The following is a 23,625-nucleotide window of genomic DNA, read 5'->3' as shown; positions in this document are numbered from 1 at the left end:
AGCTTTCACCTAAATAACTACAGGTGGTGAGATAAGCTGCACAATATAATTGACCTTTCAGTATATTGTTGCACACACACCATCTATTTAGCAAATGCCCTTGTTATCAACAGCAGCCTTTTAAACTCACCTGAGCTAACAGGTATGTGAGCTGGTTACTCTGCTGCGCTTAAAATTTATTTTTTGGTTTGCTACAATGCCTTTTCTGAAACGTTGTCTCCCTCTGCTGGAACACTGACTTCTTTCATTTAATGCCTGCAGACTATAAAAGAGAAACCAACCCAAAAAGTTTGGTTGATTAGTCTGTGGCATTCTTTTAAACTGTTGCTTATGGCGGTCTCTGTGAGCTTCTCAGTGACATTCAGCCATCCAGGTATCCCGCCTGCAGTAGACGGAATGTGGCAATGGAACGCTGGCTGCGCGTGTCATAATAGGCTCTGAGCCTTTATATACCTGCGCACAGCAGCAGCCACCTTCAGTCTGCTGCTGGACAGCCAGCAGCAGCAGCAGCAGGAGAGGTAATTAATCAGCAACCCTCCTGCTAAGGGTAGACAGCTGCTCGTTCCACCCCCCCCCCCCGCCTTAATTGGTTCTCCTCCCTTCCAACGGTGTTGAGGCGGGTGGGAACAGCCGGGGGTTGAGGGTACTGTGCTAAAAGAGGTGGAGTTATGCAGATCTAAAACGCGTGGATTGCAGCAGCAGCAAGCCGAAAAGTGCAGGCATGTGAGGGATCTAGAGGTTGACAGCATGTCTTCTTAACGGGAGTCCAGGTGGCCATCTCCACAAATGGACTTTTCAGAATCCTTGGGTGGCACCGTAGTCGGAAACCAATTCTGGTTATCGCTTCTCGGCCTTTTGGCTAAGATCAAGTGTAGTATCTGTTCTTATCAGTTTAATATCTGATACGTCCCCTATCTGGGGACCATATATTAAATGGATTTTTAGGACAGGGAGATGGAAAAAGAGCTTGCTCTGTCCACTCCACGCATTGACCTGGTATTGCAGTATCTCCAGGACCGGTGCACCCCTTCTTTAATGCAGTTTCTAAAATCAGAAAGAATTGAATTCAATGCTTTTTGTTCATTTTGCTTGTTTGTCGGATTTTGGGATGGACTCTTTGGCTTTGCTTTTCTTCTCCTCATTGGATTTTTCATGTTAAAAGTTGCAGAAGCCAGATGACAAGCTCATTTTGGTTCAACTTCTGCAACTGTGCATTGCATTGCCATGTAATGTAATGTAATGCAATGCTATCTATCTAGCTCTCCCTCTATACTTCCTTTTGGATAAACAGACATATTAGGCAAGCATTTTGGAGCTTTCACCTAAATAACTACAGGTGGTGAGATAAGCTGCACAATATAATTGACCTTTCAGTATATTGTTGCACACACACCATCTATTTAGCAAATGCCCTTGTTATCAACAGCAGCCTTTTAAACTCACCTGAGCTAACAGGTATGTGAGCTGGTTACTCTGCTGCGCTTAAAATTTCTTTTTTGGTTTGCTACAATGCCTTTTCTGAAACGTTGTCTCCCTCTGCTGGAACACTGACTTCTTTCATTTAATGCCTGCAGACTATAAAAGAGAAACCAACCCAAAAAGTTTGGTTGATTAGTCTGTGGCATTCTTTTAAACTGTTGCTTATGGCGGTCTCTGTGAGCTTCTCAGTGACATTCAGCCATCCAGGTATCCCGCCTGCAGTAGACGGAATGTGGCAATGGAACGCTGGCTGCGCGTGTCATAATAGGCTCTGAGCCTTTATATACCTGCGCACAGCAGCAGCCACCTTCAGTCTGCTGCTGGACAGCCAGCAGCAGCAGCAGCAGGAGAGGTAATTAATCAGCAACCCTCCTGCTAAGGGTAGACAGCTGCTCGTTCCACCCCCCCCCCCCCGCCTTAATTGGTTCTCCTCCCTTCCAACGGTGTTGAGGCGGGTGGGAACAGCCGGGGGTTGAGGGTACTGTGCTAAAAGAGGTGGAGTTATGCAGATCTAAAACGCGTGGATTGCAGCAGCAGCAAGCCGAAAAGTGCAGGCATGTGAGGGATCTGAGGTTGACAGCATGTCTTCTTAACGGGAGTCCAGGTGGCCATCTCCACAAATGGACTTTTCAGAATCCTTGGGTGGCACCGTAGTCGGAAACCAATTCTGGTTATCGCTTCTCGGCCTTTTGGCTAAGATCAAGTGTAGTATCTGTTCTTATCAGTTTAATATCTGATACGTCCCCTATCTGGGGACCATATATTAAATGGATTTTTAGAACAGGGAGATGGAAAAAGAGCTTGCTCTGTCCACTCCACGCATTGACCTGGTATTGCAGTATCTCCAGGACCGGTGCACCCCTTCTTTAATGCAGTTTCTAATATCAGAAAGAATTGAATTCAATGCTTTTTGTTCATTTTGCTTGTTTGTCGGATTTTGGGATGGACTCTTTGGCTTTGCTTTTCTTCTCCTCATTGGATTTTTCATGTTAAAAGTTGCAGAAGCCAGATGACAAGCTCATTTTGGTTCAACTTCAGCAACTGTGCATTGCATTGCCATGTAATGTAATGTAATGCAATGCTATCTATCTAGCTCTCCCTCTATACTTCCTTTTGGATAAACAGACATATTAGGCAAGCATTTTGGAGCTTTCACCTAAATAACTACAGGTGGTGAGATAAGCTGCACAATATAATTGACCTTTCAGTATATTGTTGCACACACACCATCTATTTAGCAAATGCCCTTGTTATCAACAGCAGCCTTTTAAACTCACCTGAGCTAACAGGTATGTAAGCTGGTTACTCTGCTGCGCTTAAAATTTCTTTTTTGGTTTGCTACAATGCCTTTTCTGAAACGTTGTCTCCCTCTGCTGGAACACTGACTTCTTTCATTTAATGCCTGCAGACTATAAAAGAGAAACCAACCCAAAAAGTTTGGTTGATTAGTCTGTGGCATTCTTTTAAACTGTTGCTTATGGCGGTCTCTGTGAGCTTCTCAGTGACATTCAGCCATCCAGGTATCCCGCCTGCAGTAGACGGAATGTGGCAATGGAACGCTGGCTGCGCGTGTCATAATAGGCTCTGAGCCTTTATATACCTGCGCACAGCAGCAGCCACCTTCAGTCTGCTGCTGGACAGCCAGCAGCAGCAGCAGCAGGAGAGGTAATTAATCAGCAACCCTCCTGCTAAGGGTAGACAGCTGCTCGTTCCACCCCCCCCCCCCCCGCCTTAATTGGTTCTCCTCCCTTCCAACGGTGTTGAGGCGGGTGGGAACAGCCGGGGGTTGAGGGTACTGTGCTAAAAGAGGTGGAGTTATGCAGATCTAAAACGCGTGGATTGCAGCAGCAGCAAGCCGAAAAGTGCAGGCATGTGAGGGATCTAGAGGTTGACAGCATGTCTTCTTAACGGGAGTCCAGGTGGCCATCTCCACAAATGGACTTTTCAGAATCCTTGGGTGGCACCGTAGTCGGAAACCAATTCTGATTATCGCTTCTCGGCCTTTTGGCTAAGATTAAGTGTAGTATCTGTTCTTATCAGTTTAATATCTGATACGTCCCCTATCTGGGGACCATATATTAAATGGATTTTTAGAACAGGGAGATGGAAAAAGAGCTTGCTCTGTCCACTCCACGCATTGACCTGGTATTGCAGTATCTCCAGGACCGGTGCACCCCTTCTTTAATGCAGTTTCTAAAATCAGAAAGAATTGAATTCAATGCTTTTTGTTCATTTTGCTTGTTTGTCGGATTTTGGGATGGACTCTTTGGCTTTGCTTTTCTTCTCCTCATTGGATTTTTCATGTTAAAAGTTGCAGAAGCCAGATGACAAGCTCATTTTGGTTCAACTTCAGCAACTGTGCATTGCATTGCCATGTAATGTAATGTAATGCAATGCTATCTATCTAGCTCTCCCTCTATACTTCCTTTTGGATAAACAGACATATTAGGCAAGCATTTTGGAGCTTTCACCTAAATAACTACAGGTGGTGAGATAAGCTGCACAATATAATTGACCTTTCAGTATATTGTTGCACACACACCATCTATTTAGCAAATGCCCTTGTTATCAACAGCAGCCTTTTAAACTCACCTGAGCTAACAGGTATGTGAGCTGGTTACTCTGCTGCGCTTAAAATTTCTTTTTTGGTTTGCTACAATGCCTTTTCTGAAACGTTGTCTCCCTCTGCTGGAACACTGACTTCTTTCATTTAATGCCTGCAGACTATAAAAGAGAAACCAACCCAAAAAGTTTGGTTGATTAGTCTGTGGCATTATTTTAAACTGTTGCTTATGGCGGTCTCTGTGAGCTTCTCAGTGACATTCAGCCATCCAGGTATCCCGCCTGCAGTAGACGGAATGTGGCAATGGAACGCTGGCTGCGCGTGTCATAATAGGCTCTGAGCCTTTATATACCTGCGCACAGCAGCAGCCACCTTCAGTCTGCTGCTGGACAGCCAGCAGCAGCAGCAGCAGGAGAGGTAATTAATCAGCAACCCTCCTGCTAAGGGTAGACAGCTGCTCGTTCCACCCCCCCCCCCCCCCCGCCTTAATTGGTTCTCCTCCCTTCCAACGGTGTTGAGGCGGGTGGGAACAGCCGGGGGTTGAGGGTACTGTGCTAAAAGAGGTGGAGTTATGCAGATCTAAAACGCGTGGATTGCAGCAGCAGCAAGCCGAAAAGTGCAGGCATGTGAGGGATCTAGAGGTTGACAGCATGTCTTCTTAACGGGAGTCCAGGTGGCCATCTCCACAAATGGACTTTTCAGAATCCTTGGGTGGCACCGTAGTCGGAAACCAATTCTGGTTATCGCTTCTCGGCCTTTTGGCTAAGATCAAGCGTAGTATCTGTTCTTATCAGTTTAATATCTGATACGTCCCCTATCTGGGGACCATATATTAAATGGATTTTTAGAACAGGGAGATGGAAAAAGAGCTTGCTCTGTCCACTCCACGCATTGACCTGGTATTGCAGTATCTCCAGGACCGGTGCACCCCTTCTTTAATGCAGTTTCTAAAATCAGAAAGAATTGAATTCAATGCTTTTTGTTCATTTTGCTTGTTTGTCGGATTTTGGGATGGACTCTTTGGCTTTGCTTTTCTTCTCCTCATTGGATTTTTCATGTTAAAAGTTGCAGAAGCCAGATGACAAGCTCATTTTGGTTCAACTTCAGCAACTGTGCATTGCATTGCCATGTAATGTAATGTAATGCAATGCTATCTATCTAGCTCTCCCTCTATACTTCCTTTTGGATAAACAGACATATTAGGCAAGCATTTTGGAGCTTTCACCTAAATAACTACAGGTGGTGAGATAAGCTGCACAATATAATTGACCTTTCAGTATATTGTTGCACACACACCATCTATTTAGCAAATGCCCTTGTTATCAACAGCAGCCTTTTAAACTCACCTGAGCTAACAGGTATGTGAGCTGGTTACTCTGCTGCGCTTAAAATTTCTTTTTTGGTTTGCTACAATGCCTTTTCTGAAACGTTGTCTCCCTCTGCTGGAACACTGACTTCTTTCATTTAATGCCTGCAGTCTATAAAAGAGAAACCAACCCAAAAAGTTTGGTTGATTAGTCTGTGGCATTCTTTTAAACTGTTGCTTATGGCGGTCTCTGTGAGCTTCTCAGTGACATTCAGCCATCCAGGTATCCCGCCTGCAGTAGACGGAATGTGGCAATGGAACGCTGGCTGCGCGTGTCATAATAGGCTCTGAGCCTTTATATACCTGCGCACAGCAGCAGCCACCTTCAGTCTGCTGCTGGACAGCCAGCAGCAGCAGCAGCAGGAGAGGTAATTAATCAGCAACCCTCCTGCTAAGGGTAGACAGCTGCTCGTTCCACCCCCCCCCCCCGCCTTAATTGGTTCTCCTCCCTTCCAACGGTGTTGAGGCGGGTGGGAACAGCCGGGGGTTGAGGGTACTGTGCTAAAAGAGGTGGAGTTATGCAGATCTAAAACGCGTGGATTGCAGCAGCAGCAAGCCGAAAAGTGCAGGCATGTGAGGGATCTAGAGGTTGACAGCATGTCTTCTTAACGGGAGTCCAGGTGGCCATCTCCACAAATGGACTTTTCAGAATCCTTGGGTGGCACCGTAGTCGGAAACCAATTCTGGTTATCGCTTCTCGGCCTTTTGGCTAAGATCAAGTGTAGTATCTGTTCTTATCAGTTTAATATCTGATACGTCCCCTATCTGGGGACCATATATTAAATGGATTTTTAGAACAGGGAGATGGAAAAAGAGCTTGCTCTGTCCACTCCACGCATTGACCTGGTATTGCAGTATCTCCAGGACCGGTGCACCCCTTCTTTAATGCAGTTTCTAAAATCAGAAAGAATTGAATTCAATGCTTTTTGTTCATTTTGCTTGTTTGTCGGATTTTGGGATGGACTCTTTGGCTTTGCTTTTCTTCTCCTCATTGGATTTTTCATGTTAAAAGTTGCAGAAGCCAGATGACAAGCTCATTTTGGTTCAACTTCAGCAACTGTGCATTGCATTGCCATGTAATGTAATGTAATGCAATGCTATCTATCTAGCTCTCCCTCTATACTTCCTTTTGGATAAACAGACATATTAGGCAAGCATTTTGGAGCTTTCACCTAAATAACTACAGGTGGTGAGATAAGCTGCACAATATAATTGACCTTTCAGTATATTGTTGCACACACACCATCTATTTAGCAAATGCCCTTGTTATCAACAGCAGCCTTTTAAACTCACCTGAGCTAACAGGTATGTGAGCTGGTTACTCTGCTGCGCTTAAAATTTCTTTTTTGGTTTGCTACAATGCCTTTTCTGAAACGTTGTCTCCCTCTGCTGGAACACTGACTTCTTTCATTTAATGCCTGCAGACTATAAAAGAGAAACCAACCCAAAAAGTTTGGTTGATTAGTCTGTGGCATTCTTTTAAACTGTTGCTTATGGCGGTCTCTGTGAGCTTCTCAGTGACATTCAGCCATCCAGGTATCCCGCCTGCAGTAGACGGAATGTGGCAATGGAACGCTGGCTGCACGTGTCATAATAGGCTCTGAGCCTTTATATACCTGCGCACAGCAGCAGCCACCTTCAGTCTGCTGCTGGACAGCCAGCAGCAGCAGCAGCAGGAGAGGTAATTAATCAGCAACCCTCCAGCTAAGGGTAGACAGCTGCTCGTTCCACCCCCCCCCCCGCCTTAATTGGTTCTCCTCCCTTCCAACGGTGTTGAGGCGGGTGGGAACAGCCGGGGGTTGAGGGTACTGTGCTAAAAGAGGTGGAGTTATGCAGATCTAAAACGCGTGGATTGCAGCAGCAGCAAGCCGAAAAGTGCAGGCATGTGAGGGATCTAGAGGTTGACAGCATGTCTTCTTAACGGGAGTCCAGGTGGCCATCTCCACAAATGGACTTTTCAGAATCCTTGGGTGGCACCGTAGTCGGAAACCAATTCTGGTTATCGCTTCTCGGCCTTTTGGCTAAGATCAAGTGTAGTATCTGTTCTTATCAGTTTAATATCTGATACGTCCCCTATCTGGGGACCATATATTAAATGGATTTTTAGAACAGGGAGATGGAAAAAGAGCTTGCTCTGTCCACTCCACGCATTGACCTGGTATTGCAGTATCTCCAGGACCGGTGCACCCCTTCTTTAATGCAGTTTCTAAAATCAGAAAGAATTGAATTCAATGCTTTTTGTTCATTTTGCTTGTTTGTCGGATTTTGAGATGGACTCTTTGGCTTTGCTTTTCTTCTCCTCATTGGATTTTTCATGTTAAAAGTAGCAGAAGCCAGATGACAAGCTCATTTTGGTTCAACTTCAGCAACTGTGCATTGCATTGCCATGTAATGTAATGTAATGCAATGCTATCTATCTAGCTCTCCCTCTATACTTCCTTTTGGATAAACAGACATATTAGGCAAGCATTTTGGAGCTTTCACCTAAATAACTACAGGTGGTGAGATAAACTGCACAATATAATTGACCTTTCAGTATATTGTTGCACACACACCATCTATTTAGCAAATGCCCTTGTTATCAACAGCAGCCTTTTAAACTCACCTGAGCTAACAGGTATGTGAGCTGGTTACTCTGCTGCGCTTAAAATTTCTTTTTTGGTTTGCTACAATGCCTTTTCTGAAACGTTGTCTCCCTCTGCTGGAACACTGACTTCTTTCATTTAATGCCTGCAGACTATAAAAGAGAAACCAACCCAAAAAGTTTGGTTGATTAGTCTGTGGCATTCTTTTAAACTGTTGCTTATGGCGGTCTCTGTGAGCTTCTCAGTGACATTCAGCCATCCAGGTATCCCGCCTGCAGTAGACGGAATGTGGCAATGGAACGCTGGCTGCGCGTGTCATAATAGGCTCTGAGCCTTTATATACCTGCGCACAGCAGCAGCCACCTTCAGTCTGCTGCTGGACAGCCAGCAGCAGCAGGAGAGGTAATTAATCAGCAACCCTCCTGCTAAGGGTAGACAGCTGCTCGTTCCACCCCCACCCCCGCCTTAATTGGTTCTCCTCCCTTCCAACGGTGTTGAGGCGGGTGGGAACAGCCGGGGGTTGAGGGTACTGTGCTAAAAGAGGTGGAGTTATGCAGATCTAAAACGCGTGGATTGCAGCAGCAGCAAGCCGAAAAGTGCAGGCATGTGAGGGATCTAGAGGTTGACAGCATGTCTTCTTAACGGGAGTCCAGGTGGCCATCTCCACAAATGGACTTTTCAGAATCCTTGGGTGGCACCGTAGTCGGAAACCAATTCTGGTTATCGCTTCTCGGCCTTTTGGCTAAGATCAAGTGTAGTATCTGTTCTTATCAGTTTAATATCTGATACGTCCCCTATCTGGGGACCATATATTAAATGGATTTTTAGAACAGGGAGATGGAAAAAGAGCTTGCTCTGTCCACTCCACGCATTGACCTGGTATTGCAGTATCTCCAGGACCGGTGCACCCCTTCTTTAATGCAGTTTCTAAAATCAGAAAGAATTGAATTCAATGCTTTTTGTTCATTTTGCTTGTTTGTCGGATTTTGGGATGGACTCTTTGACTTTGCTTTTCTTCTCCTCATTGGATTTTTCATGTTAAAAGTTGCAGAAGCCAGATGACAAGCTCATTTTGGTTCAACTTCAGCAACTGTGCATTGCATTGCCATGTAATGTAATGTAATGCAATGCTATCTATCTAGCTCTCCCTCTATACTTCCTTTTGGATAAACAGACATATTAGGCAAGCATTTTGGAGCTTTCACCTAAATAACTACAGGTGGTGAGATAAGCTGCACAATATAATTGACCTTTCAGTATATTGTTGCACACACACCATCTATTTAGCAAATGCCCTTGTTATCAACAGCAGCCTTTTAAACTCACCTGAGCTAACAGGTATGTGAGCTGGTTACTCTGCTGCGCTTAAAATTTCTTTTTTGGTTTGCTACAATGCCTTTTCTGAAACGTTGTCTCCCTCTGCTGGAACACTGACTTCTTTCATTTAATGCCTGCAGACTATAAAAGAGAAACCAACCCAAAAAGTTTGGTTGATTAGTCTGTGGCATTCTTTTAAACTGTTGCTTATGGCGGTCTCTGTGAGCTTCTCAGTGACATTCAGCCATCCAGGTATCCCGCCTGCAGTAGACGGAATGTGGCAATGGAACGCTGGCTGCGCGTGTCATAATAGGCTCTGAGCCTTTATATACCTGCGCACAGCAGCAGCCACCTTCAGTCTGCTGCTGGACAGCCAGCAGCAGCAGCAGCAGGAGAGGTAATTAATCAGCAACCCTCCTGCTAAGGGTAGACAGCTGCTCGTTCCACCCCCCCCCCCCGCCTTAATTGGTTCTCCTCCCTTCCAACGGTGTTGAGGCGGGTGGGAACAGCCGGGGGTTGAGGGTACTGTGCTAAAAGAGGTGGAGTTATGCAGATCTAAAACGCGTGGATTGCAGCAGCAGCAAGCCGAAAAGTGCAGGCATGTGAGGGATCTAGAGGTTGACAGCATGTCTTCTTAACGGGAGTCCAGGTGGCCATCTCCACAAATGGACTTTTCAGAATCCTTGGGTGGCACCGTAGTCGGAAACCAATTCTGGTTATCGCTTCTCGGCCTTTTGGCTAAGATCAAGTGTAGTATCTGTTCTTATCAGTTTAATATCTGATACGTCCCCTATCTGGGGACCATATATTAAATGGATTTTTAGAACAGGGAGATGGAAAAAGAGCTTGCTCTGTCCACTCCACGCATTGACCTGGTATTGCAGTATCTCCAGGACCGGTGCACCCCTTGTTTAATGCAGTTTCTAAAATCAGAAAGAATTGAATTCAATGCTTTTTGTTCATTTTGCTTGTTTGTCGGATTTTGGGATGGACTCTTTGGCTTTGCTTTTCTTCTCCTCATTGGATTTTTCATGTTAAAAGTTGCAGAAGCCAGATGACAAGCTCATTTTGGTTCAACTTCAGCAACTGTGCATTGCATTGCCATGTAATGTAATGTAATGCAATGCTATCTATCTAGCTCTCCCTCTATACTTCCTTTTGGATAAACAGACATATTAGGCAAGCATTTTGGAGCTTTCACCTAAATAACTACAGGTGGTGAGATAAGCTGCACAATATAATTGACCTTTCAGTATATTGTTGCACACACACCATCTATTTAGCAAATGCCCTTGTTATCAACAGCAGCCTTTTAAACTCACCTGAGCTAACAGGTATGTGAGCTGGTTACTCTGCTGCGCTTAAAATTTCTTTTTTGGTTTGCTACAATGCCTTTTCTGAAACGTTGTCTCCCTCTGCTGGAACACTGACTTCTTTCATTTAATGCCTGCAGACTATAAAAGAGAAACCAACCCAAAAAGTTTGGTTGATTAGTCTGTGGCATTCTTTTAAACTGTTGCTTATGGCGGTCTCTGTGAGCTTCTCAGTGACATTCAGCCATCCAGGTATCCCGCCTGCAGTAGACGGAATGTGGCAATGGAACGCTGGCTGCGCGTGTCATAATAGGCTCTGAGCCTTTATATACCTGCGCACAGCAGCAGCCACCTTCAGTCTGCTGCTGGACAGCCAGCAGCAGCAGCAGCAGGAGAGGTAATTAATCAGCAACCCTCCTGCTAAGGGTAGACAGCTGCTCGTTCCACCCCCCCCCCGCCTTAATTGGTTCTCCTCCCTTCCAACGGTGTTGAGGCGGGTGGGAACAGCCGGGGGTTGAGGGTACTGTGCTAAAAGAGGTGGAGTTATGCAGATCTAAAACGCGTGGATTGCAGCAGCAGCAAGCCGAAAAGTGCAGGCATGTGAGGGATCTAGAGGTTGACAGCATGTCTTCTTAACGGGAGTCCAGGTGGCCATCTCCACAAATGGACTTTTCAGAATCCTTGGGTGGCACCGTAGTCGGAAACTAATTCTGGTTATCGCTTCTCGGCCTTTTGGCTAAGATCAAGTGTAGTATCTGTTCTTATCAGTTTAATATCTGATACGTCCCCTATCTGGGGACCATATATTAAATGGATTTTTAGAACAGGGAGATGGAAAAAGAGCTTGCTCTGTCCACTCCACGCATTGACCTGGTATTGCAGTATCTCCAGGACCGGTGCACCCCTTCTTTAATGCAGTTTCTAAAATCAGAAAGAATTGAATTCAATGCTTTTTGTTCATTTTGCTTGTTTGTCGGATTTTGGGATGGACTCTTTGGCTTTGCTTTTCTTCTCCTCATTGGATTTTTCATGTTAAAAGTTGCAGAAGCCGGATGACAAGCTCATTTTGGTTCAACTTCAGCAACTGTGCATTGCATTGCCATGTAATGTAATGTAATGCAATGCTATCTATCTAGCTCTCCCTCTATACTTCCTTTTGGATAAACAGACATATTAGGCAAGCATTTTGGAGCTTTCACCTAAATAACTACAGGTGGTGAGATAAGCTGCACAATATAATTGACCTTTCAGTATATTGTTGCACACACACCATCTATTTAGCAAATGCCCTTGTTATCAACAGCAGCCTTTTAAACTCACCTGAGCTAACAGGTATGTGAGCTGGTTACTCTGCTGCGCTTAAAATTTCTTTTTTGGTTTGCTACAATGCCTTTTCTGAAACGTTGTCTCCCTCTGCTGGAACACTGACTTCTTTCATTTAATGCCTGCAGACTATAAAAGAGAAACCAACCCAAAAAGTTTGGTTGATTAGTCTGTGGCATTCTTTTAAACTGTTGCTTATGGCGGTCTCTGTGAGCTTCTCAGTGACATTCAGCCATCCAGGTATCCCGCCTGCAGTAGACGGAATGTGGCAATGGAACGCTGGCTGCGCGTGTCATAATAGGCTCTGAGCCTTTATATACCTGCGCACAGCAGCAGCCACCTTCAGTCTGCTGCTGGACAGCCAGCAGCAGCAGCAGCAGGAGAGGTAATTAATCAGCAACCCTCCTGCTAAGGGTAGACAGCTGCTCGTTCCACCCCCCCCCCCGCCTTAATTGGTTCTCCTCCCTTCCAACGGTGTTGAGGCGGGTGGGAACAGCCGGGGGTTGAGGGTACTGTGCTAAAAGAGGTGGAGTTATGCAGATCTAAAACGCGTGGATTGCAGCAGCAGCAAGCCGAAAAGTGCAGGCATGTGAGGGATCTAGAGGTTGACAGCATGTCTTCTTAACGGGAGTCCAGGTGGCCATCTCCACAAATGGACTTTTCAGAATCCTTGGGTGGCACCGTAGTCGGAAACCAATTCTGGTTATCGCTTCTCGGCCTTTTGGCTAAGATCAAGTGTAGTATCTGTTCTTATCAGTTTAATATCTGATACGTCCCCTATCTGGGGACCATATATTAAATGGATTTTTAGAACAGGGAGATGGAAAAAGAGCTTGCTCTGTCCACTCCACGCATTGACCTGGTATTGCAGTATCTCCAGGACCGGTGCACCCCTTCTTTAATGCAGTTTCTAAAATCAGAAAGAATTGAATTCAATGCTTTTTGTTCATTTTGCTTGTTTGTCGGATTTTGGGATGGACTCTTTGGCTTTGCTTTTCTTCTCCTCATTGGATTTTTCATGTTAAAAGTTGCAGAAGCCAGATGACAAGCTCATTTTGGTTCAACTTCAGCAACTGTGCATTGCATTGCCATGTAATGTAATGTAATGCAATGCTATCTATCTAGCTCTCCCTCTATACTTCCTTTTGGATAAACAGACATATTAGGCAAGCATTTTGGAGCTTTCACCTAAATAACTACAGGTGGTGAGATAAGCTGCACAATATAATTGACCTTTCAGTATATTGTTGCACACACACCATCTATTTAGCAAATGCCCTTGTTATCAACAGCAGCCTTTTAAACTCACCTGAGCTAACAGGTATGTGAGCTGGTTACTCTGCTGCGCTTAAAATTTCTTTTTTGGTTTGCTACAATGCCTTTTCTGAAACGTTGTCTCCCTCTGCTGGAACACTGACTTCTTTCATTTAATGCCTGCAGACTATAAAAGAGAAACCAACCCAAAAAGTTTGGTTGATTAGTCTGTGGCATTCTTTTAAACTGTTGCTTATGGCGGTCTCTGTGAGCTTCTCAGTGACATTCAGCCATCCAGGTATCCCGCCTGCAGTAGACGGAATGTGGCAATGGAACGCTGGCTGCGCGTGTCATAATAGGCTCTGAGCCTTTATATACCTGCGCACAGCAGCAGCCACCTTCAGTCTGCTGCTGGACAGCCAGCAGCAGCAGCAGCAGGAGAGGTAATTAATCAGCAACCCTCCTGCTAAGGGTAGACAGCTGCTCGTTCCACCCCCCCCCCGCCTTAATTGGTTCTCCTCCCTTCCAACGGTGTTGAGGCGGGTGGGAACAGCCGGGGGTTGAGGGTACTGTGCTAAAAGAGGTGGAGTTATGCAGATCTAAAACGCGTGGATTGCAGCAGCAGCAAGCCGAAAAGTGCAGGCATGTGAGGGATCTAGAGGTTGACAGCATGTCTTCTTAACGGGAGTCCAGGTGGCCATCTCCACAAATGGACTTTTCAGAATCCTTGGGTGGCACCGTAGTCGGAAACTAATTCTGGTTATCGCTTCTCGGCCTTTTGGCTAAGATCAAGTGTAGTATCTGTTCTTATCAGTTTAATATCTGATACGTCCCCTATCTGGGGACCATATATTAAATGGATTTTTAGAACAGGGAGATGGAAAAAGAGCTTGCTCTGTCCACTCCACGCATTGACCTGGTATTGCAGTATCTCCAGGACCGGTGCACCCCTTCTTTAATGCAGTTTCTAAAATCAGAAAGAATTGAATTCAATGCTTTTTGTTCATTTTGCTTGTTTGTCGGATTTTGGGATGGACTCTTTGGCTTTGCTTTTCTTCTCCTCATTGGATTTTTCATGTTAAAAGTTGCAGAAGCCGGATGACAAGCTCATTTTGGTTCAACTTCAGCAACTGTGCATTGCATTGCCATGTAATGTAATGTAATGCAATGCTATCTATCTAGCTCTCCCTCTATACTTCCTTTTGGATAAACAGACATATTAGGCAAGCATTTTGGAGCTTTCACCTAAATAACTACAGGTGGTGAGATAAGCTGCACAATATAATTGACCTTTCAGTATATTGTTGCACACACACCATCTATTTAGCAAATGCCCTTGTTATCAACAGCAGCCTTTTAAACTCACCTGAGCTAACAGGTATGTGAGCTGGTTACTCTGCTGCGCTTAAAATTTCTTTTTTGGTTTGCTACAATGCCTTTTCTGAAACGTTGTCTCCCTCTGCTGGAACACTGACTTCTTTCATTTAATGCCTGCAGACTATAAAAGAGAAACCAACCCAAAAAGTTTGGTTGATTAGTCTGTGGCATTCTTTTAAACGGTTGCTTATGGTGGTCTCTGTGAGCTTCTCAGTGACATTCAGCCATCCAGGTATCCCGCCTGCAGTAGACGGAATGTGGCAATGGAACGCTGGCTGCGCGTGTCATAATAGGCTCTGAGCCTTTATATACCTGCGCACAGCAGCAGCCACCTTCAGTCTGCTGCTGGACAGCCAGCAGCAGCAGCAGCAGGAGAGGTAATCAGCAACCCTCCTGCTAAGGGTAGACAGCTGCTCGTTCCACCCCCCCCCCCCCGCCTTAATTGGTTCTCCTCCCTTCCAACGGTGTTGAGGCGGGTGGGAACAGCCGGGGGTTGAGGGTACTGTGCTAAAAGAGGTGGAGTTATGCAGATCTAAAACGCGTGGATTGCAGCAGCAGCAAGCCGAAAAGTGCAGGCATGTGAGGGATCTAGAGGTTGACAGCATGTCTTCTTAACGGGAGTCCAGGTGGCCATCTCCACAAATGGACTTTTCAGAATCCTTGGGTGGCACCGTAGTCGGAAACCAATTCTGGTTATCGCTTCTCGGCCTTTTGGCTAAGATCAAGTGTAGTATCTGTTCTTATCAGTTTAATATCTGATACGTCCCCTATCTGGGGACCATATATTAAATGGATTTTTAGAACAGGGAGATGGAAAAAGAGCTTGCTCTGTCCACTCCACGCATTGACCTGGTATTGCAGTATCTCCAGGACCGGTGCACCCCTTCTTTAATGCAGTTTCTAAAATCAGAAAGAATTGAATTCAATGCTTTTTGTTCATTTTGCTTGTTTGTCGGATTTTGGGATGGACTCTTTGGCTTTGCTTTTCTTCTCCTCATTGGATTTTTCATGTTAAAAGTTGCAGAAGCCAGATGACAAGCTCATTTTGGTTCAACTTCAGCAACTGTGCATTGCATTGCCATGTAATGTAATGTAATGCAATGCTATCTATCTAGCTCTCCCTCTATACTTCCTTTTGGATAAACAGACATATTAGGCAAGCATTTTGGAGCTTTCACCTAAATAACTACAGGTGGTGAGATAAGCTGCACAATATAATTGACCTTTCAGTATATTGTTGCACACACACCATCTATTTAGCAAATGCCCTTGTTATCAACAGCAGCCTTTTAAACTCACCTGAGCTAACAGGTATGTGAGCTGGTTACTCTGCTGCGCTTAAAATTTCTTTTTTGGTTTGCTACAATGCCTTTTCTGAAACGTTGTCTCCCTCTGCTGGAACACTGACTTCTTTCATTTAATGCCTGCAGACTATAAAAGAGAAACCAACCCAAAAAGTTTGGTTGATTAGTCTGTGGCATTCTTTTAAACTGTTGCTTATGGCGGTCTCTGTGAGCTTCTCAGTGACATTCAGCCATCCAGGTATCCCGCCTGCAGTAGACGGAATGTGGCAATGGAACGCTGGCTGCGCGTGTCATAATAGGCTCTGAGCCTTTATATACCTGCACACAGCAGCAGCCACCTTCAGTCTGCTGCTGGACAGCCAGCAGCAGCAGCAGCAGGAGAGGTAATTAATCAGCAACCCTCCTGCTAAGGGTAGACAGCTGCTCGTTCCACCCCCCCCCCCCCCGCCTTAATTGGTTCTCCTCCCTTCCAACGGTGTTGAGGCGGGTGGGAACAGCCGGGGGTTGAGGGTACTGTGCTAAAAGAGGTGGAGTTATGCAGATCTAAAACGCGTGGATTGCAGCAGCAGCAAGCCGAAAAGTGCAGGCATGTGAGGGATCTAGAGGTTGACAGCATGTCTTCTTAACGGGAGTCCAGGTGGCCATCTCCACAAATGGACTTTTCAGAATCCTTGGGTGGCACCGTAGTCGGAAACCAATTCTGGTTATCGCTTCTCGGCCTTTTGGCTAAGATCAAGTGTAGTATCTGTTCTTATCAGTTTAATATCTGATACGTCCCCTATCTGGGGACCATATATTAAATGGATTTTTAGAACAGGGAGATGGAAAAAGAGCTTGCTCTGTCCACTCCACGCATTGACCTGGTATTGCAGTATCTCCAGGACCGGTGCACCCCTTCTTTAATGCAGTTTCTAAAATCAGAAAGAATTGAATTCAATGCCTTTTGTTCATTTTGCTTGTTTGTCGGATTTTGGGATGGACTCTTTGGCTTTGCTTTTCTTCTCCTCATTGGATTTTTCATGTTAAAAGTTGCAGAAGCCAGATGACAAGCTCATTTTGGTTCAACTTCAGAAACTGTGCATTGCATTGCCATGTAATGTAATGTAATGCAATGCTATCTATCTAGCTCTCCCTCTATACTTCCTTTTGGATAAACAGACATATTAGGCAAGCATTTTGGAGCTTTCACCTAAATAACTACAGGTGGTGAGATAAGCTGCACAATATAATTGACCTTTCAGTATATTGTTGCACACACACCATCTATTTAGCAAATGCCCTTGTTATCAACAGCAGCCTTTTAAACTCACCTGAGCTAACAGGTATGTGAGCTGGTTACTCTGCTGCGCTTAAAATTTCTTTTTTGGTTTGCTACAATGCCTTTTCTGTAACGTTGTCTCCCTCTGCTGGAACACTGACTTCTTTCATTTAATGCCTGCAGACTATAAAAGAGAAACCAACCCAAAAAGTTTGGTTGATTAGTCTGTGGCATTCTTTTAAACTGTTGCTTATGGCGGTCTCTGTGAGCTTCTCAGTGACATTCAGCCATCCAGGTATCCCGCCTGCAGTAGACGGAATGTGGCAATGGAACGCTGGCTGCGCGTGTCATAATAGGCTCTGAGCCTTTATATACCTGCGCACAGCAGCAGCCACCTTCAGTCTGCTGCTGGACAGCCAGCAGCAGCAGCAGCAGGAGAGGTAATTAATCAGCAACCCTCCTGCTAAGGGTAGACAGCTGCTCGTTCCACCCCCCCCCGCCTTAATTGGTTCTCCTCCCTTCCAACGGTGTTGAGGCGGGTGGGAACAGCCGGGGGTTGAGGGTACTGTGCTAAAAGAGGTGGAGTTATGCAGATCTAAAACGCGTGGATTGCAGCAGCAGCAAGCCGAAAAGTGCAGACATGTGAGGGATCTAGAGGTTGACAGCATGTCTTCTTAACGGGAGTCCAGGTGGCCATCTCCACAAATGGACTTTTCAGAATCCTTGGGTGGCACCGTAGTCGGAAACCAATTCTGGTTATCGCTTCTCGGCCTTTTGGCTAAGATCAAGTGTAGTATCTGTTCTTATCAGTTTAATATCTGATACGTCCCCTATCTGGGGACCATATATTAAATGGATTTTTAGAACAGGGAGATGGAAAAAGAGCTTGCTCTGTCCACTCCACGCATTGACCTGGTATTGCAGTATCTCCAGGACCGGTGCACCCCTTCTTTAATGCAGTTTCTAAAATCAGAAAGAATTGAATTCAATGCTTTTTGTTCATTTTGCTTGTTTGTCGGATTTTGGGATGGACTCTTTGGCTTTGCTTTTCTTCTCCTCATTGGATTTTTCATGTTAAAAGTTGCAGAAGCCAGATGACAAGCTCATTTTGGTTCAACTTCAGCAACTGTGCATTGCATTGCCATGTAATGTAATGTAATGCAATGCTATCTATCTAGCTCTCCCTCTATACTTCCTTTTGGATAAACAGACATATTAGGCAAGCATTTTGGAGCTTTCACCTAAATAACTACAGGTGGTGAGATAAGCTGCACAATATAATTGACCTTTCAGTATATTGTTGCACACACACCATCTATTTAGCAAATGCCCTTGTTATCAACAGCAGCCTTTTAAACTCACCTGAGCTAACAGGTATGTGAGCTGGTTACTCTGCTGCGCTTAAAATTTCTTTTTTGGTTTGCTACAATGCCTTTTCTGAAACGTTGTCTCCCTCTGCTGGAACACTGACTTCTTTCATTTAATGCCTGCAGTCTATAAAAGAGAAACCAACCCAAAAAGTTTGGTTGATTAGTCTGTGGCATTCTTTTAAACTGTTGCTTATGGCGGTCTCTGTGAGCTTCTCAGTGACATTCAGCCATCCAGGTATCCCGCCTGCAGTAGACGGAATGTGGCAATGGAACGCTGGCTGCGCGTGTCATAATAGGCTCTGAGCCTTTATATACCTGCGCACAGCAGCAGCCACCTTCAGTCTGCTGCTGGACAGCCAGCAGCAGCAGCAGCAGGAGAGGTAATTAATCAGCAACCCTCCTGCTAAGGGTAGACAGCTGCTCGTTCCACCCCCCCCCCCGCCTTAATTGGTTCTCCTCCCTTCCAACGGTGTTGAGGCGGGTGGGAACAGCCGGGGGTTGAGGGTACTGTGCTAAAAGAGGTGGAGTTATGCAGATCTAAAACGCGTGGATTGCAGCAGCAGCAAGCCGAAAAGTGCAGGCATGTGAGGGATCTAGAGGTTGACAGCATGTCTTCTTAACGGGAGTCCAGGTGGCCATCTCCACAAATGGACTTTTCAGAATCCTTGGGTGGCACCGTAGTCGGAAACCAATTCTGGTTATCGCTTCTCGGCCTTTTGGCTAAGATCAAGTGTAGTATCTGTTCTTATCAGTTTAATATCTGATACGTCCCCTATCTGGGGACCATATATTAAATGGATTTTTAGAACAGGGAGATGGAAAAAGAGCTTGCTCTGTCCACTCCACGCATTGACCTGGTATTGCAGTATCTCCAGGACCGGTGCACCCCTTCTTTAATGCAGTTTCTAAAATCAGAAAGAATTGAATTCAATGCTTTTTGTTCATTTTGCTTGTTTGTCGGATTTTGGGATGGACTCTTTGGCTTTGCTTTTCTTCTCCTCATTGGATTTTTCATGTTAAAAGTTGCAGAAGCCAGATGACAAGCTCATTTTGGTTCAACTTCAGCAACTGTGCATTGCATTGCCATGTAATGTAATGTAATGCAATGCTATCTATCTAGCTCTCCCTCTATACTTCCTTTTGGATAAACAGACATATTAGGCAAGCATTTTGGAGCTTTCACCTAAATAACTACAGGTGGTGAGATAAGCTGCACAATATAATTGACCTTTCAGTATATTGTTGCACACACACCATCTATTTAGCAAATGCCCTTGTTATCAACAGCAGCCTTTTAAACTCACCTGAGCTAACAGGTATGTGAGCTGGTTACTCTGCTGCGCTTAAAATTTCTTTTTTGGTTTGCTACAATGCCTTTTCTGAAACGTTGTCTCCCTCTGCTGGAACACTGACTTCTTTCATTTAATGCCTGCAGACTATAAAAGAGAAACCAACCCAAAAAGTTTGGTTGATTAGTCTGTGGCATTCTTTTAAACTGTTGCTTATGGCGGTCTCTGTGAGCTTCTCAGTGACATTCAGCCATCCAGGTATCCCGCCTGCAGTAGACGGAATGTGGCAATGGAACGCTGGCTGCGCGTGTCATAATAGGCTCTGAGCCTTTATATACCTGCGCACAGCAGCAGCCACCTTCAGTCTGCTGCTGGACAGCCAGCAGCAGCAGCAGCAGGAGAGGTAATTAATCAGCAACCCTCCTGCTAAGGGTAGACAGCTGCTCGTTCCACCCCCCCTCCCCGCCTTAATTGGTTCTCCTCCCTTCCAACGGTGTTGAGGCGGGTGGGAACAGCCGGGGGTTGAGGGTACTGTGCTAAAAGAGGTGGAGTTATGCAGATCTAAAACGCGTGGATTGCAGCAGCAGCAAGCCGAAAAGTGCAGGCATGTGAGGGATCTAGAGGTTGACAGCATGTCTTCTTAACGGGAGTCCAGGTGGCCATCTCCATAAATGGACTTTTCAGAATCCTTGGGTGGCACCGTAGTCGGAAACCAATTCTGTTTATCGCTTCTCGGCCTTTTGGCTAAGATCAAGTGTAGTATCTGTTCTTATCAGTTTAATATCTGATACGTCCCCTATCTGGGGACCATATATTAAATGGATTTTTAGAACAGGGAGATGGAAAAAGAGCTTGCTCTGTCCACTCCACGCATTGACCTGGTATTGCAGTATCTCCAGGACCGGTGCACCCCTTCTTTAATGCAGTTTCTAAAATCAGAAAGAATTGAATTCAATGCTTTTTGTTCATTTTGCTTGTTTGTCGGATTTTGGGATGGACTCTTTGGCTTTGCTTTTCTTCTCCTCATTGGATTTTTCATGTTAAAAGTTGCAGAAGCCAGATGACAAGCTCATTTTGGTTCAACTTCAGCAACTGTGCATTGCATTGCCATGTAATGTAATGTAATGCAATGCTATCTATCTAGCTCTCCCTCTATACTTCCTTTTGGATAAACAGACATATTAGGCAAGCATTTTGGAGCTTTCACCTAAATAACTACAGGTGGTGAGATAAGCTGCACAATATAATTGACCTTTCAGTATATTGTTGCACACACACCATCTATTTAGCAAATGCCCTTGTTATCAACAGCAGCCTTTTAAACTCACCTGAGCTAACAGGTATGTGAGCTGGTTACTCTGCTGCGCTTAAAATTTCTTTTTTGGTTTGCTACAATGCCTTTTCTGAAACGTTGTCTCCCTCTGCTGGAACACTGACTTCTTTCATTTAATGCCTGCAGACTATAAAAGAGAAACCAACCCAAAAAGTTTGGTTGATTAGTCTGTGGCATTCTTTTAAACTGTTGCTTATGGCGGTCTCTGTGAGCTTCTCAGTGACATTCAGCCATCCAGGTATCCCGCCTGCAGTAGACGGAATGTGGCAATGGAACGCTGGCTGCGCGTGTCATAATAGGCTCTGAGCCTTTATATACCTGCGCACAGCAGCAGCCACCTTCAGTCTGCTGCTGGACAGCCAGCAGCAGCAGCAGCAGGAGAGGTAATTAATCAGCAACCCTCCTGCTAAGGGTAGACAGCTGCTCGTTCCACCCCCCCCCCCGCCTTAATTGGTTCTCCTCCCTTCCAACGGTGTTGAGGCGGGTGGGAACAGCCGGGGGTTGAGGGTACTGTGCTAAAAGAGGTGGAGTTATGCAGATCTAAAACGCGTGGATTGCAGCAGCAGCAAGCCGAAAAGTGCAGGCATGTGAGGGATCTAGAGGTTGACAGCATGTCTTCTTAACGGGAGTCCAGGTGGCCATCTCCACAAATGGACTTTTCAGAATCCTTGGGTGGCACCGTAGTCGGAAACCAATTCTGGTTATCGCTTCTCGGCCTTTTGGCTAAGATCAAGTGTAGTATCTGTTCTTATCAGTTTAATATCTGATACGTCCCCTATCTGGGGACCATATATTAAATGGATTTTTAGAACAGGGAGATGGAAAAAGAGCTTGCTCTGTCCACTCCACGCATTGACCTGGTATTGCAGTATCTCCAGAACCGGTGCACCCCTTCTTTAATGCAGTTTCTAAAATCAGAAAGAATTGAATTCAATGCTTTTTGTTCATTTTGCTTGTTTGTCGGATTTTGGGATGGACTCTTTGGCTTTGCTTTTCTTCTCCTCATTGGATTTTTCATGTTAAAAGTTGCAGAAGCCAGATGACAAGCTCATTTTGGTTCAACTTCAGCAACTGTGCATTGCATTGCCATGTAATGTAATGTAATGCAATGCTATCTATCTAGCTCTCCCTCTATACTTCCTTTTGGATAAACAGACATATTAGGCAAGCATTTTGGAGCTTTCACCTAAATAACTACAGGTGGTGAGATAAGCTGCACAATATAATTGACCTTTCAGTATATTGTTGCACACACACCATCTATTTAGCAAATGCCCTTGTTATCAACAGCAGCCTTTTAAACTCACCTGAGCTAACAGGTATGTGAGCTGGTTACTCTGCTGCGCTTAAAATTTCTTTTTTGGTTTGCTACAATGCCTTTTCTGAAACGTTGTCTCCCTCTGCTGGAACACTGACTTCTTTCATTTAATGCCTGCAGACTATAAAAGAGAAACCAACTCAAAAAGTTTGGTTGATTAGTCTGTGGCATTCTTTTAAACTGTTGCTTATGGCGGTCTCTGTGAGCTTCTCAGTGACATTCAGCCATCCAGGTATCCCGCCTGCAGTAGACGGAATGTGGCAATGGAACGCTGGCTGCGCGTGTCATAATAGGCTCTGAGCCTTTATATACCTGCGCACAGCAGCAGCCACCTTCAGTCTGCTGCTGGACAGCCAGCAGCAGCAGCAGCAGGAGAGGTAATTAATCAGCAACCCTCCTGCTAAGGGTAGACAGCTGCTCGTTCCACCCCCCCCCCCGCCTTAATTGGTTCTCCTCCCTTCCAACGGTGTTGAGGCGGGTGGGAACAGCCGGGGGTTGAGGGTACTGTGCTAAAAGAGGTGGAGTTATGCAGATCTAAAACGCGTGGATTGCAGCAGCAGCAAGCCGAAAAGTGCAGGCATGTGAGGGATCTAGAGGTTGACAGCATGTCTTCTTAACGGGAGTCCAGGTGGCCATCTCCACAAATGGACTTTTCAGAATCCTTGGGTGGCACCGTAGTCGGAAACCAATTCTGGTTATCGCTTCTCGGCCTTTTGGCTAAGATCAAGTGTAGTATCTGTTCTTATCAGTTTAATATCTGATACGTCCCCTATCTGGGGACCATATATTAAATGGATTTTTAGAACAGGGAGATGGAAAAAGAGCTTGCTCTGTCCACTCCACGCATTGACCTGGTATTGCAGTATCTCCAGGACCGGTGCACCCCTTCTTTAATGCAGTTTCTAAAATCAGAAAGAATTGAATTCAATGCTTTTTGTTCATTTTGCTTGTTTGTCGGATTTTGGGATGGACTCTTTGGCTTTGCTTTTCTTCTCCTCATTGGATTTTTCATGTTAAAAGTTGCAGAAGCCAGATGACAAGCTCATTTTGGTTCAACTTCAGCAACTGTGCATTGCATTGCCATGTAATGTAATGTAATGCAATGCTATCTATCTAGCTCTCCCTCTATACTTCCTTTTGGATAAACAGACATATTAGGCAAGCATTTTGGAGCTT

At 45.2% G+C, this 23,625-nt stretch overlaps 18 non-coding genes across 18 annotated transcripts; all 18 read left to right on the top strand.

Moving 5' to 3' along the window:
• Nucleotides 1-839: 839 nt before the first annotated feature.
• LOC141184356 (U2 spliceosomal RNA) lies at nt 840-1,030 on the top strand. The gene has a single exon (XR_012259119.1). It is a non-coding gene; the product is annotated as a U2 spliceosomal RNA (small nuclear RNA).
• A 1,122-nt stretch (nt 1,031-2,152) lies between these two features.
• LOC141188077 (U2 spliceosomal RNA) lies at nt 2,153-2,343 on the top strand. The gene has a single exon (XR_012262202.1). It is a non-coding gene; the product is annotated as a U2 spliceosomal RNA (small nuclear RNA).
• A 1,124-nt stretch (nt 2,344-3,467) lies between these two features.
• LOC141184869 (U2 spliceosomal RNA) lies at nt 3,468-3,658 on the top strand. Its single transcript, XR_012259584.1, has one exon. It is a non-coding gene; the product is annotated as a U2 spliceosomal RNA (small nuclear RNA).
• A 1,126-nt stretch (nt 3,659-4,784) lies between these two features.
• Nucleotides 4,785-4,975, top strand: LOC141184792 (U2 spliceosomal RNA). Its single transcript, XR_012259514.1, has one exon. It is a non-coding gene; the product is annotated as a U2 spliceosomal RNA (small nuclear RNA).
• Nucleotides 4,976-6,097: 1,122 nt separating this feature from the next.
• On the top strand, nt 6,098-6,288 carry LOC141188076 (U2 spliceosomal RNA). Its single transcript, XR_012262201.1, has one exon. It is a non-coding gene; the product is annotated as a U2 spliceosomal RNA (small nuclear RNA).
• A 1,121-nt stretch (nt 6,289-7,409) lies between these two features.
• LOC141188074 (U2 spliceosomal RNA) lies at nt 7,410-7,600 on the top strand. The gene has a single exon (XR_012262199.1). It is a non-coding gene; the product is annotated as a U2 spliceosomal RNA (small nuclear RNA).
• A 1,115-nt stretch (nt 7,601-8,715) lies between these two features.
• LOC141188073 (U2 spliceosomal RNA) lies at nt 8,716-8,906 on the top strand. The gene has a single exon (XR_012262198.1). It is a non-coding gene; the product is annotated as a U2 spliceosomal RNA (small nuclear RNA).
• Nucleotides 8,907-10,028: 1,122 nt separating this feature from the next.
• LOC141188072 (U2 spliceosomal RNA) lies at nt 10,029-10,219 on the top strand. Its single transcript, XR_012262197.1, has one exon. It is a non-coding gene; the product is annotated as a U2 spliceosomal RNA (small nuclear RNA).
• Nucleotides 10,220-11,339: 1,120 nt separating this feature from the next.
• LOC141188071 (U2 spliceosomal RNA) lies at nt 11,340-11,530 on the top strand. Its single transcript, XR_012262196.1, has one exon. It is a non-coding gene; the product is annotated as a U2 spliceosomal RNA (small nuclear RNA).
• A 1,121-nt stretch (nt 11,531-12,651) lies between these two features.
• LOC141188068 (U2 spliceosomal RNA) lies at nt 12,652-12,842 on the top strand. Its single transcript, XR_012262195.1, has one exon. It is a non-coding gene; the product is annotated as a U2 spliceosomal RNA (small nuclear RNA).
• Nucleotides 12,843-13,962: 1,120 nt separating this feature from the next.
• On the top strand, nt 13,963-14,153 carry LOC141188067 (U2 spliceosomal RNA). The gene has a single exon (XR_012262194.1). It is a non-coding gene; the product is annotated as a U2 spliceosomal RNA (small nuclear RNA).
• A 1,119-nt stretch (nt 14,154-15,272) lies between these two features.
• LOC141188066 (U2 spliceosomal RNA) lies at nt 15,273-15,463 on the top strand. The gene has a single exon (XR_012262193.1). It is a non-coding gene; the product is annotated as a U2 spliceosomal RNA (small nuclear RNA).
• Nucleotides 15,464-16,587: 1,124 nt separating this feature from the next.
• LOC141188065 (U2 spliceosomal RNA) lies at nt 16,588-16,778 on the top strand. Its single transcript, XR_012262192.1, has one exon. It is a non-coding gene; the product is annotated as a U2 spliceosomal RNA (small nuclear RNA).
• Nucleotides 16,779-17,897: 1,119 nt separating this feature from the next.
• On the top strand, nt 17,898-18,088 carry LOC141188064 (U2 spliceosomal RNA). Its single transcript, XR_012262191.1, has one exon. It is a non-coding gene; the product is annotated as a U2 spliceosomal RNA (small nuclear RNA).
• Nucleotides 18,089-19,209: 1,121 nt separating this feature from the next.
• Nucleotides 19,210-19,400, top strand: LOC141188063 (U2 spliceosomal RNA). Its single transcript, XR_012262190.1, has one exon. It is a non-coding gene; the product is annotated as a U2 spliceosomal RNA (small nuclear RNA).
• Nucleotides 19,401-20,522: 1,122 nt separating this feature from the next.
• Nucleotides 20,523-20,713, top strand: LOC141188061 (U2 spliceosomal RNA). The gene has a single exon (XR_012262188.1). It is a non-coding gene; the product is annotated as a U2 spliceosomal RNA (small nuclear RNA).
• A 1,121-nt stretch (nt 20,714-21,834) lies between these two features.
• LOC141184891 (U2 spliceosomal RNA) lies at nt 21,835-22,025 on the top strand. Its single transcript, XR_012259604.1, has one exon. It is a non-coding gene; the product is annotated as a U2 spliceosomal RNA (small nuclear RNA).
• Nucleotides 22,026-23,146: 1,121 nt separating this feature from the next.
• On the top strand, nt 23,147-23,337 carry LOC141188060 (U2 spliceosomal RNA). Its single transcript, XR_012262187.1, has one exon. It is a non-coding gene; the product is annotated as a U2 spliceosomal RNA (small nuclear RNA).
• The last annotated feature ends 288 nt before the right edge of the window (nt 23,338-23,625 follow it).

Source organism: Phyllobates terribilis, unplaced genomic scaffold, assembly GCF_046119375.1.
Source record: "Phyllobates terribilis strain yellow unplaced genomic scaffold, ASM4611937v1 Scaffold_40__1_contigs__length_11209783, whole genome shotgun sequence".
Lineage (NCBI taxonomy): Eukaryota > Metazoa > Chordata > Amphibia > Anura > Dendrobatidae > Phyllobates > Phyllobates terribilis.
Note: the sequence above shows the minus strand (reverse complement) of the source record. Positions and strands in the feature narration are given on the sequence as shown.